This window comes from Nomascus leucogenys, unplaced genomic scaffold, assembly GCF_006542625.1.
Source record: "Nomascus leucogenys isolate Asia unplaced genomic scaffold, Asia_NLE_v1 000666F_130096_qpd_obj, whole genome shotgun sequence".
In the NCBI taxonomy this organism is placed as follows: domain Eukaryota; kingdom Metazoa; phylum Chordata; class Mammalia; order Primates; family Hylobatidae; genus Nomascus; species Nomascus leucogenys.
This window is the reverse complement of record NW_022097306.1, coordinates 118,227-130,576: the sequence shown is the minus strand read 5'-3', so window position 1 is coordinate 130,576 and position 12,350 is coordinate 118,227. Positions and strand designations below refer to the sequence as shown.

The following is a 12,350-nucleotide window of genomic DNA, read 5'->3' as shown; positions in this document are numbered from 1 at the left end:
TTCTCTGATTTTCTAGGATTCTTTCTTATTAAATTATATATATATATTATATATTAAAATATATTTATATATTATATAGTGTGTATATGTTTTATGCGCTATAAATATATATGATATTTAGTGTGTATATATAATGTGTGTATGCGTATATAAATATATATATATAGTCAGTGTGTGTGTGTTTAGCATAGGAATAGTCATGTTGTAAATGCCCAAATATATACCAGGTCCCATAAGGTGTTTCTGACTTCTCAGAACTATCCAATGGCTCATGCTCCATTCCTAATCTCTGCTCAACTCTCCACATTGCTTTGTCCAGATCCATAAAGATAAATGTGGATCATTGCACTCTCTAGGCGCAGACATTCCTGGGGTTTAACTAGTAGTCTGGACTGTGTAAACATGGCTATTGATAGGTTAGTGAAATTTGAGAGAAATCACCAGTTTTTGTTTTTCATAAACAATGTGCATTTTGAGAGAACTTGTCACCGTCAGTTCATAGGAAGCCACTGACTTCAAATTAGAGGAACATTCCTGAATTTTGAGGAAGCATTTACAAAACTCATTTTTTGATTTTGAAATGAGGTAAGTTAAATACATATTACAGTGAATGTTTTAAAATGCAAATAATATGGTTCCATAATTGGCCAGCTGAATTTGAACTTTAGGAACCAATCCCAGAAATCTGCTTTTTACTATAAACTGCCTCAGGTGATTCTCATTCACTGTTATGACTGAGAACCACTGAATAATTGCTGATGTTATCTGCAGGAGTAAATACTATTAAGGAATGGTTGGAAGGGTTTTTAATATGATCTCTATTAGTGGACCAGGATGCATTTTCATAATTAATCATCCTAGAAATACATCATTAGGATATACTAATTTTTAAAAAACGCAACCTCCTAAAATACATTATTGATGGTTATAAGATGAGGTCAATGATAAGTTTCTGTGAAATTGAAGGAATCTTAAATATCCCTCCTTGTCTCTAACTGCAATCGTTAAGATATTTGCTGCTTCCTTTCCTAATTCTCTTTGATATATTCATGCTTTTCTTCAACATGAATATTAAAGCAATGTTAAAATCAAATTATTTTGTCTGAAGACTTATTAATGTAAGTAATTTTAAATGATAAATTTTCACAGGGGAACTCCAAATGTAAGGGTTTTCTTTTCTTTTTTTTTTTTTCTTTTTTTTTTTGAGACAGAGTCTCGCACTGTCGCCCAAGCTGGAGTGCAGTGGCGCGATTTCGGCTCTCTGGAAGCTCCACCTTCCGGGTTCACGCCATTCTCCTGCCTCAGCCTCCCGAGTAGCTGGGACTACAGGCGCCCGCCACCATGCCTGGCTAATTTTTTTGTATTTTTAGTAGAGACGGGGTTTCACCGTGTTATCCATGATGTCGATCTCCTGACCTCGTGATCCGCCCGCCTCGGCCTCCCAAAGTGCTGGGATTACAGGCGTGAGCCACTGCGCCCGGCCTAAGGGTTTTCATATGAAGTAAAATGTCTTTCCTATAAACTGGCAAACTATTTTTTCACTTTTATCTCTTTCTATTTGAACTCAGATGCAGTTTGAAGAGGATGAGGTCAGAGAGACTTTTAAAGAAAATGTATCCCCAAACATTGGCTTTTGTGGCTCCCTCCATCGTGAGTGACCTGTGGATCATGCACAGGGTGGTGACTAACTTCTGCAACTCTAAGATTTCATTTAAGCAACCTTTTTTCCCAGTTTCCAATATCTAGAATCTGATGTTCTATCTAGGAATGGTATGCCTGCATTATATTTTGCAACATTCTGTGGCTCTATGTTTTGAAATAAAAAGCTTTTAAAAGTCAATTGTATTTCTATACACTGGAAATGCAAAAATGAAATGTAACCAAAGGAAAAGCACTAAAACAATGATACATGGAACAATATCAAAAAAGAATAATAATATCAGCACTTAGTGGTATAAATTTTCCTCTCAGTAATCCTTTTGCTTTGTCCTCTGAATTCTGGTGTATTATATTTTCATTTTAATTCAGTTCAATGTATTTTTTATTTCATTTGAATTTTGTTTGTATGACCATGTCTTATTTATAAATGATTTGGATTGTTTCCATGTGTTTGGAGATTTTTTATCTTTCTATTCTTGCTTTATAGTCTGAATGAATCACAGCTAGAGAACATCTTCCATATAATTTGAATTATTTTACATTTTTTTAGTTTGTTTTCAAAGCTGTATACTTTTGATGGCTTCTGGCAAATGTCATAAAATTTTAATTATTTTTTACTTTTATTTTAAGTTCGGGGTACATGTGCAGGTTTGTTACATAGGTAAACTTGTGTCAAGGGGGTTTGTGGTATAGATTATTTCATCACACAGGTATTAATCCTAGTACCCATTCGTTATTTTTCCTGATCCCCTCACTCTTCCTACCTTTCATCCTCCCATAGGCCCCAATGTCTGTTGTTCCTCTTTATGTGTCCACTTGTTCTCATCATTTAGTTTCCACTTAGAGAACATGTGGTATTTGGTTTTCTGTAACTGTATTTGCCAAGGATAATGGCCTCCAGCTCCATCCATGTCCCTGCAAAGGACATGATCTCTTACATTTTTATGGTTACATAGCATTCCATGGTGTATATGTACCACGTTTCTTTATCTAGTCTATCATTATGGACATTTAGGTTGTTGTGGTTATGTTTCAGGAGATAACCTATCTTTGATAAAGGTTCTGTGGGTGTTTGAAAGGATGTGCATTCTCATGTCATTGATGGAGTGTCTACAAATGTCAATTAGGTCATGTTGGTTGTTTAGTGTTGTTTGAATTCTTCTATATACTTAATGAACTATTCTATAATTGTGTAAAAGAGGCATGTTGAAGTATCTAATTATAATTGTACATTTGTCTATTTGTTCTTTCAGTCTTATCAGTTTTCATTTCACATAATTTGTAACTCGTTTGGTACATACATATTTAGAATTGCTATAGCTTGTCCTTTTTATCATTTGTTTATATCTTACTCTGTCCCTGGTAATTTTCTTTGCTCTGAATATACCTGATATTAGCCACAGTTACTCTAGCATCTTTTTGATTAATGTCTGATGGTTCATCTTATTTCATCTTTTTATTTTCAACACACTTGTGTCATTATATTTGAATGAGTTTCTTATAGATAGCATGTAAAAGGTCAATTTTTTCTACTTTGCCAATCTCTGTCTTGAATTGGTGACTTTAAACCATTTATATCTAAGTAATATTGATATGTTAGGATTAAGTCACTATTTTATTTTTTGATTTTGGTTTCTTCCCTCATTTTTAATTTGTTCTAATTTTCCCTTACTATCCTGTGGGTTACTGTAATATTTTTTTAGAATTTTATTTTGAATCTATCTATAGTTTTTTGGTGTATCTCTTTCTACAGGTTTCTTAGTGGTCATTCTAGGTATTACATTATGTAACCAATTTACCAGTTCAAGTATAAGTATAGAAATCTTACTCTTTCAGTCTCTTTATCCTCCCATACTTTAAATACAAAATTGTCTTAACTATTTATATACATTGGGGTACAACAATAAACAATGCAATAAGGTTTGCTTCAACTTTCAAATTCAATTTGAAAAACTCAGGAGAAATAAAAAGGCTATTGTATTTATACATACTTTTCTTTTTATTGTTTTTTTTCTTTTGGTGTTCTAGGATTCTACATTTTTAATGTTTATTGTTTTGTCTTCAAGTTTTACTGATTGTTCCCTCTGTCCTCCCAAGTATGCTTTTAATCCATTCGTTGAGGTGTCCTTCTTGCTTGCTTTTCTGTATTTCTTCTTCCTTTTTCCTTCCTTCCTTTCTTCCTTCCTTCCTTCCTTTCTTCTTTCCTTCCTTCCTTCCTTCCTTCCTCCTTCCTTCCTTCCTTCCTTCCTTCCTTCCCCTCCTTCCTTCCTTCCTCCCTCCCTCCCTCCCTGCTCTTTTCCTCCTCCTTACCTCCCTTCCTTCTGTCTCTCTCTCTTTTTCTTTCTTTCTGTTATGGTTTCAGTTCTATAATAAAACCTCCATTTCCATTGTTTCTTTTTTATGTCTTCTATTTATTTGCTGAGACTTTTATTTTGTATTTTTCTTCAAACATGCTTGTAATTTCTCATTGAAGAATTTTATGATATTTTAGTGTCTGTTTTTATCTTAGGAATTGCATCTATTCACTATTTTTTCATTCTAGCTGAGATTTTTCTGGTTTGTATGGTGAGAGTTTCTGTTTTTTGTTTTTTAAATTAATCCTAGATATTTCAATGTAATGAGACTCTGGATACTATTTAAATTTTTGTTTTAGTGGGCTTTCATCTGCACTGTTGCCATCTGCAAAATGGAAGTAGAAATTAGATTCCCTTCTTGGCCTCTGTTGATTCAATAGAGAAGGCCCAGCGGGGTGCTTCATTACTGCTGGGCAGAGGTGAAGGGTCCAATCTCCTTACTAGGTCTCTGCTGGGCTGGGAGGGAAAAGGTCATCTTCTTATTACTCCCTATATGACCTCCACTGACGCTGTGGTGAGGGGGTACTCTTTACTGCCGGAAGGTTCTGACAAACTGGCTTCCAACTCAACCTTCTTTGATATCACCTTGGCAGTGAGGAGAAATTTACCTCACTCGATGGAGTAGAATTACCGGCTCTTCACGTGGTCTCTAATGACACAAATGGGAAGAGGGTTATTACTACCGGAAAGGTTAGAAATCTGGACTCCTTACTTTATTTTGTGGGAAGATAGGCCATCATTTATTTGTGGCCTTTTGTGGATGGAGAGCAGTTATTGTCTTAAAGTTTTCTATCTTTCCAGGCTTCTCCTTTTCTTGTCCTCTGGTTAAAGATAGTGGGCTTTTTTTTTTTTTGGCTGGGGGGCATGGGGGGCTATTTATGTCTGCATCACTTGGTTTTCTGGGCTGCCGGTTTTTCCAACACCCAATTGGACTATATCAGGCCAAATTAAAAGAAATAAAAAATGCAAAAGGGAAATTATCATGCCATGTATTGGGTCTTGAAGTTTCTACCTAATTGCTGCTTCTATCTTTCAGTTTCTTCTTCTTTTTTTAATGTTTGCATTATATAATATCTAAAGTTTTTAGTTGTGCCATAGTAGCATGAATAGGGGAAAGTGTATCTATTCCATTTTACCCCAGAACTGGGAGTCTACAATTTCTTTTCACACTATTGACTGTCATATTCAGTGATTATGCTAACTTCATTTATTAATTTTGACTTTCTGTACATTCTCTTGAATTATTTATATACACATACTGTGACATTTGTTAATAATGAATATTTGATTCCTTCCTCTCCATTTCTTATACCGTTGTGTTTTTTTTCTTGTCTCATTACACTGCCTAAGCCTCCAGAATAATGTTGAATTATGGTGGCAATATCGAGTATTATTTGTTTCTTAGTTTCAAGGTGAAAGTCTTTAATATTTCAACAGTGAGCATAATGTTTATTTTAGAATGATTTTTGCGGATACTCTTTATCAGATTAAGGATTCCCTAGCATAAGGTTACTTGCAATTAGTAGTTTACAAATTTGATATCTTTTTTAATAAATTGGTATTAAATTTTGCAATAATTTACTACATCTATCAATTTGTAAACATAGTTAATTACACGGATTGATTTTTGAATTTTCAGCTGGTCTTACAAATCTGGAGTAAGACATGTGGTTCACAATTGTATTATCTTTTTATGTATCAATAGATACAATTTGCTAATTATTTAAATGATCATTACATTTATGTTCATAGGTGAGATTAATTTATAATTAATTTAATATTATGACATCATGGTCAGATTTTGAAATTTAAAACATGCTGGTGACAAAAAGAAATAAAAAGTATTCTCTACTCACAGGAAGAGTTTGTACAACATGGTGCTATGTTTTTCTTGTATGTTTAAAGAATTCGCTAATGTGAGTTTTCTTTGTGGGAAGGAATTTAAGAATAGATTTAATATATTTTTAATAAATCCCAGCCTATTATAGATTTTCCAAGTCTGCTGCAGAGTGCCTTGAATAGTCATATTTTAAAGAAGTTTTTCCATGTTTTTCAAATTATTAAATTTATTGATATAATTCATTTGGTCAGTGCAATATGAGAAGATTCAAGAGCCAGGGTGAGATTCACCATGTGGCTGTTTTCCTACCCAAGCAGTAATGAAATTACATGTTGAGGTAAATCCTTCATCAGCATGAATCTGTTGGTGACTACAACAAGCCAGAGATCAATGACTGACATGCATCCCATATTATTATTGTTGCATGAATATAAAATAAATATTTGTTCTGTTAAGTGAATAATATTTTAGGGATCGTTATTTCATTATAAGCTGACCCACACTGTCAAAATTAGTATTTTTTTTTTAAAAAATCTGAGCTTCATATTTTATTTGAACAGGAACATTGTATATTGGATTTTAGAGGTAAATGTATCAATCATTAGATGTGTTGCTATAAATTTTTAAAATTTGTTTAGTTCAACCATTGTGGAAGATAATGTGGTGATTCCTCAAAGACCTAGAACCAGAAATACCATTTGACCCAGCAATCCCATTACTGGGTATATACCCCCCAAAATACAAATCATTCTATTATGAAGATACATGCACACATATGTTCATTGCAGCACTATTCACAATAGCAAAGACATGGAATCAACCCAAATGCCAATCAATGATAGACTGGACAAAGAAAATGTGTTGTATATAGACTATGGAATACTATGCAGCCATAAAAAGGAACGAGATCGTGTCCTTTGCAGGGCCATGATGGAGCCAGAAACCATTATCCTCAGCTAACTAAGTCAGGAACAGAAAACCAAACACCACATGTTCCCACTTATAAGTGGGAGCTGAACAGTGAGAACACATGGACACAGGGAGGAGAAAACCACACACTGGGTCCTGTTGGGGGGTGAGGGGAAAGGGGAAGGAGTGCATTAGGACAAATATCTAATGCCTGCGGGGCTTAAAACCTAGATGATGGGTTGACAGGTGCAACAAAACACCATGGCACATGTATACCTGTGTAACAAACCTGCACGTTCTGCACATATATCAAATAACTTATAAAATAAAATACAAGTTTGATGAATTCTTGCATCTTTAACATCTCTGAAAGTGTTTCTATGTCTCAATGAAAATTTTACAAGTTATTTTACTAAGTATGAAATAAGAAAACCTCTCTAAAATATTTCTTTTGTTGTCAATGCCACTTTGATGAGAAAAGATATAGAAGCCTCCTGCATTTATTTAACACATTTTTGTCCCATTTTATTTGTTTTATTTTAGGTATTTAAGTTAGTTTGGGGAGTATAAAGATAATAAAGATAAAACTCAGTCATTAATAAATTTACCAAACCTCTTTGGCTTCTGTCTTTGTCACACAGATTTGTTGCTATGATTGCTTTAAAATCCAAAGACTAAAAAAGCTGTAAGAATGAAAATACTTCATGTTCATTTGTATTTTTTATTTTATTTTTGTTCAGTTTGTTGTAAACTTGAATGTCAATTTAATTTTTATCTTTAATTATAAAGATTTGGTAAACAGTAAACAGGCCTATGAATTTGTCTTAATACAACTTAAGGATACAACTAATGTCAAGGGGTTTTTTGATGATGATGATGACAGTAACATAAAATAAACTTTCCAATAATTGACAAACGTGAAAATGTCATGAACTCATTTATATACACTTTCAAGTATCCTGCACAAACTGGGAGATCAAACTGTTGTTGCAATATGGTAAGTCAGCCAGTGTAGAACTTAACCTTCTATACCCTATATCATTGAAAAAATCATCTTTAATGAATAAATTATTTTTGAACTGTGTTATGAGGCAGGTACCATAGTAGACACATTCATGTCTGTTTTCATTTTTCATCTTCACATCAGCACTGAGAGGTACACATCATTTTATGCATGCTACATATGAAGAAATTCAGGCTTCAAGGCATAAATTTTCAGGTTTACATGAATTGTAATTCAAAGAGGGACATTTGAACCCACAATATTAGGCAACTGCTTTCTCTACTACATGTGATAAGGTGATGAAACTAATATATTCCATTAGCTTGTGTTATGTAGTCATAAATTGAATCCATTCTAATACATCTAATTGATATTCTCTTAAATATGTACAGAAAGAAATACCTGTAAATTGACTGCAGATATCTACAGGTGCTCCTCAACTTATGATGGGCTTATGTCTGAATAAACCCACCGAAAGTTGAAAATACTGTCAGTCAAGAATGTATTTAATAAACCTAGCCTACTGAACATGATAGCTTAGCCTAGCCTCCCTCAAACATGCCCAGAACATTGACACTGCTCTACAGTTAGACAAAATCATCTAACACGAAGCGTATTTTATAATAATAAAGTGTTGAATGTAATTTATGGAATGCTGTGCTGAAAGTGAAAAACAAAATGGTTATATGAATAATCAAAGTGTGATTTGTACACCATCTTAAAGACAAAAATTATAAGGTGAATCATCATAACTGAGGGACCATCTGTAATTGTAATAAGTTAAAATTGAAGAAAAAACAAATAAAGCAAGGTAAGAGAAGGCAGTGAAGTCTTAGAAAAAGCAGTTTGTACCAGTGCTAAATGACAAACTAAATGGAAACAGTGGATGGAATATAATTTGATGAGATGGATAAGAGGAAAAAGACAATCTGATAGAAAAATCAGATTTGATTAAATAAAAAAGTAAACAGATTATAGTGTATAGTTGAATGATAAAGTCAGTAATAGGGCTATTTTGACCTAATGAAATAAATTTAAAAACTAGACAACCACCTTCTAACTCATTATTCAAAAAGTTATTATTTTAACCTCAGATTTTCTACTTTCAAAAATTCACATCAATGCCTCATGTCTCCTGCTTTTTCCAAGTAAGTCCATTTCTGACTCAGAGCTTCTGCATGGCTGGCTTCACCTCTTTGTTCCGAAGTGTGTAGATGAGGGGGTTACCATTGGGGTAATAACATTGTGGAGTACAGACACCATCTTGTCCACAGAAAATGTAGAGAAAGGACCAGCGTAGATGAAAATACAGGGTCCAAAAAAGAGTGTTACCGCCATGAGGTGAGAGGCACACGTGGAGAGTGCCTTTCGCCTTCCTTCCTTGGAGCGAATCTTGACTAGGATAGTGGTGTAGGAGGAAATCAGCACCACAAAGGAGATGGTGGAGATCAACCCACTGTTAGATACCATGAGCAATTCAATGACAAAAATGTCAGCACAAGCAAGTCTGATGACGGGGAACATCACAAAAAAAGTTGTCCACCTGATTTGGCCCACAAAAGGGTAGATGGATAGTGAGAATGGTCTGGACAGTGGAGTGCACAAATCCTCCCATCCAGGAGGCAGCAACCAACACACAGCATAACCCCCGACTCATGACAGTGGTTAGTGCAGGGGCGACAGATTGCAACATAGCGATCGTAGGCCATCACTGTGAGCAGGAACATCTCAGCTGCCCCTAAAAAATGCAGGAAGAGGAGTTGCACAATGCATTGGTCATAGGAAGTGAGTTTTTCATGATTAAGGAAGTCAGCCAGAAGCTTAGGGGTCGTTACTGTTGAATAACATAGGTCCAGAAATGAGACGTTGCCAAGAAGGAAATACACGGGTGATGAATTCAGGTATTTATCAGATGCCACTGTGAGCATGATGAGGACATTGCCAACCCAAGTGGACACATAGAAGAAAAGAAATAGTACAAATAGCCCCGCTTCAATAGATGATGTCCGTGAGAAGCCTGACAAGAAAAATTCTCTCACCACTTCTGTTTGGTTTTTATCCATTTGACCCGGCTCTACCTAGATCAAAGAGATTAAACAATAGGGCAATAGTGACATTAAAATGAATGAGGTAATTCACATCAAATACAAGACTCTGCTCATTTCAAAAAAGATATTTTTCATCCTTTAAGATACATCCTGATTAATTAGAAAGAAGAAGAAATTATTTTCTCCTTACCTAATATAAATGTATATTATTTCACCAGCTGCCAGCTCAAGACACTGATGACGTGGCCAAGGTTGATTAAAACATGAAGTTACCTGGCTCCAAGCCACTCACTTCCACATGATGCATTTCTCTCTTCCATCATTCAACACATTACTTCTCCCTCCTTTTCCACATTCAGTCTCAAGAAATGTTATATTTTTCTGAAATATTATTTTTTAATAAAAATATTTGGGGAAAAAATAAAATCAAAGGTAGAATTTCAGATTCCAGTAAATGGACATTAGATCTGTAGAGCTTTTATTTGAGAAAAGGGAATCCCTCTACCCTTTGCCATCAAGAAAACTCTTGTAGGACTCTAACCTGTGCAAATAGCTACAGGAAAGATCATATTCCACTTGGGATTATTGATAGTTCAATGACCTCTTAGTATATTTTCTTTGATATGCCTCTGCAGCTTACCATATTCTATAATACACTTATTTCCAGTTTATTATTGTAAATGATATATTTCTTATCTTAAATCATACCTGTGGGCATATTGGTACACATTATGCTTATAATGATCTAAATATAATTATAAAATGGTTATTCATGCATTGAAATGACTCTCCTTTGACTAGTCTATCAAATCAAATAAAAATCAACTATTTCTCTGAGATAAAAATAGCAATTTGTATGTTGTGTATATTTTATCCATTCACATGAGCAATAGCTGGAACATGGTACTGTATGAGTTGAAACGGGTGATGGTCCATGGAGAACTGCGGGGAGGGGTGTTTTTGGTGTTTTGTGATAGCTGTTATTCACTCAGATTCTATAGCTTAGTTGTGCCATACACAGAGCAACATTTTGAAGACTTAAGACATAATAATTAGCAATTTAAAGTTTAAATATTGAATTTTCTTCACCTTATTTTAGTTTATGCCACTGTTAAATCTATAAATGGTATACTTTCATTTAGGCAAGTCAACGACAATAAAAATATTAAAAATAAAATTAATTTTAAACTAAATAAAGGTTAGCTTAAAAATAATAAAATTTACATATTCCTTATTTAAGGCAATTATGTAAATATAAAGATTACATCAATTACATGCTAACAGTTAAAAATATCGAGACACTATGAGGTAAAACTCCCAAATTTAAATATTATTTTGTTAAACTGATGTTTAAAAAATATTTATTAACTTTAGAAACTGGTAACATAATAAAAGAAAAAACAGGACACAAAACTATACTTAAAATATGATACAATCTATATACACAGAAAAGTTAAATTATATAAGACACTAGACTACATGTAAAGGCAATAAAATATTTATAAAAATTCACCTTAACAATTGAGACTTTCTTCTTACCTACTGAGAGTTCCTATGCATATCTGTAGGGTTTATGACATTTTATTCTTATATACAAAAATCCAAAAAATGGATTTTTTCTCTTTCTGCAACTTAATTATTACTTAACCTTTTACTTAATTTTCAGGTAATAATTTCTCTTAATTATAATCCATTTAATTTGTTTTGAGAGTAAAAGTTGTCTAGATATAACATCAAATAATCTCAGTTTCAGAATCATGAAAAACATGAAGAAAATAATTATCTTCCCAATTCCCAGAAGCAAAGATTGTTAATTTTGCTAACCATATACTCTTAAAACCTTTGAAAAATGCATTGTTTGATTTACACAATATAACATTGCATAGACAATATTATATTGAAAAAGAGCACAATTTGCATTGAATACTAATTCTGCAGGTGGGTCCTTATGACAGGAGCATGAAGAAAGGCTGTCAGTATAATAGATTTTAAGTCAAATTACATACCTTCTTGTCTGTAAATTCTTAGGTCCTGCAGTGATGGACTTCTGGCACATTAACAGTATACAGCCATCCTAGATATTATTGACCAAGAAAATTAATGAAATAAGATGAAAACCCCTGGTTACACTGGCCACCATTAGGAAATTTTGATCTTTAGGGATTTCAAGATTCAGCTACTCAGTCAAATCACAAAGGAAATCATTAAAAATTTTTAATCAACCCTTTGTCAGAAATTATGAGACATAAAAATATATGTGTTGAGTGATAGTGGGATGTGAGGGTAGAAAGCAATTAATAGAAGGGGAAAAGAAGATATGAGAGTTGTAATAATGTCAGCTGGATTTTATAGAGACGTAAGGGGGGGGGGGTCCCCTGGCCCACACAGCTGAGGTTAGTGGAAAGGATGATGAGACATTAAGGAAATTTTGGCTTCAGGGGCCTTGCATTTCTTCTACCAGTACACCTGTGCTTGTACTGCTTTATCTGGAGTACCTTTTCTAATCAGAATTATTGACTTTAGATTTAATTTAATTT

At 33.8% G+C, this 12,350-nt stretch overlaps 1 pseudogene; it reads right to left on the bottom strand.

Annotated features, from left to right (window-relative positions):
• Positions 1 to 8,891: 8,891 nt before the first annotated feature.
• On the bottom strand, positions 8,892 to 9,828 carry LOC115834227 (annotated as a pseudogene).
• Between the last annotated feature and the right edge of the window lie 2,522 nt (positions 9,829 to 12,350).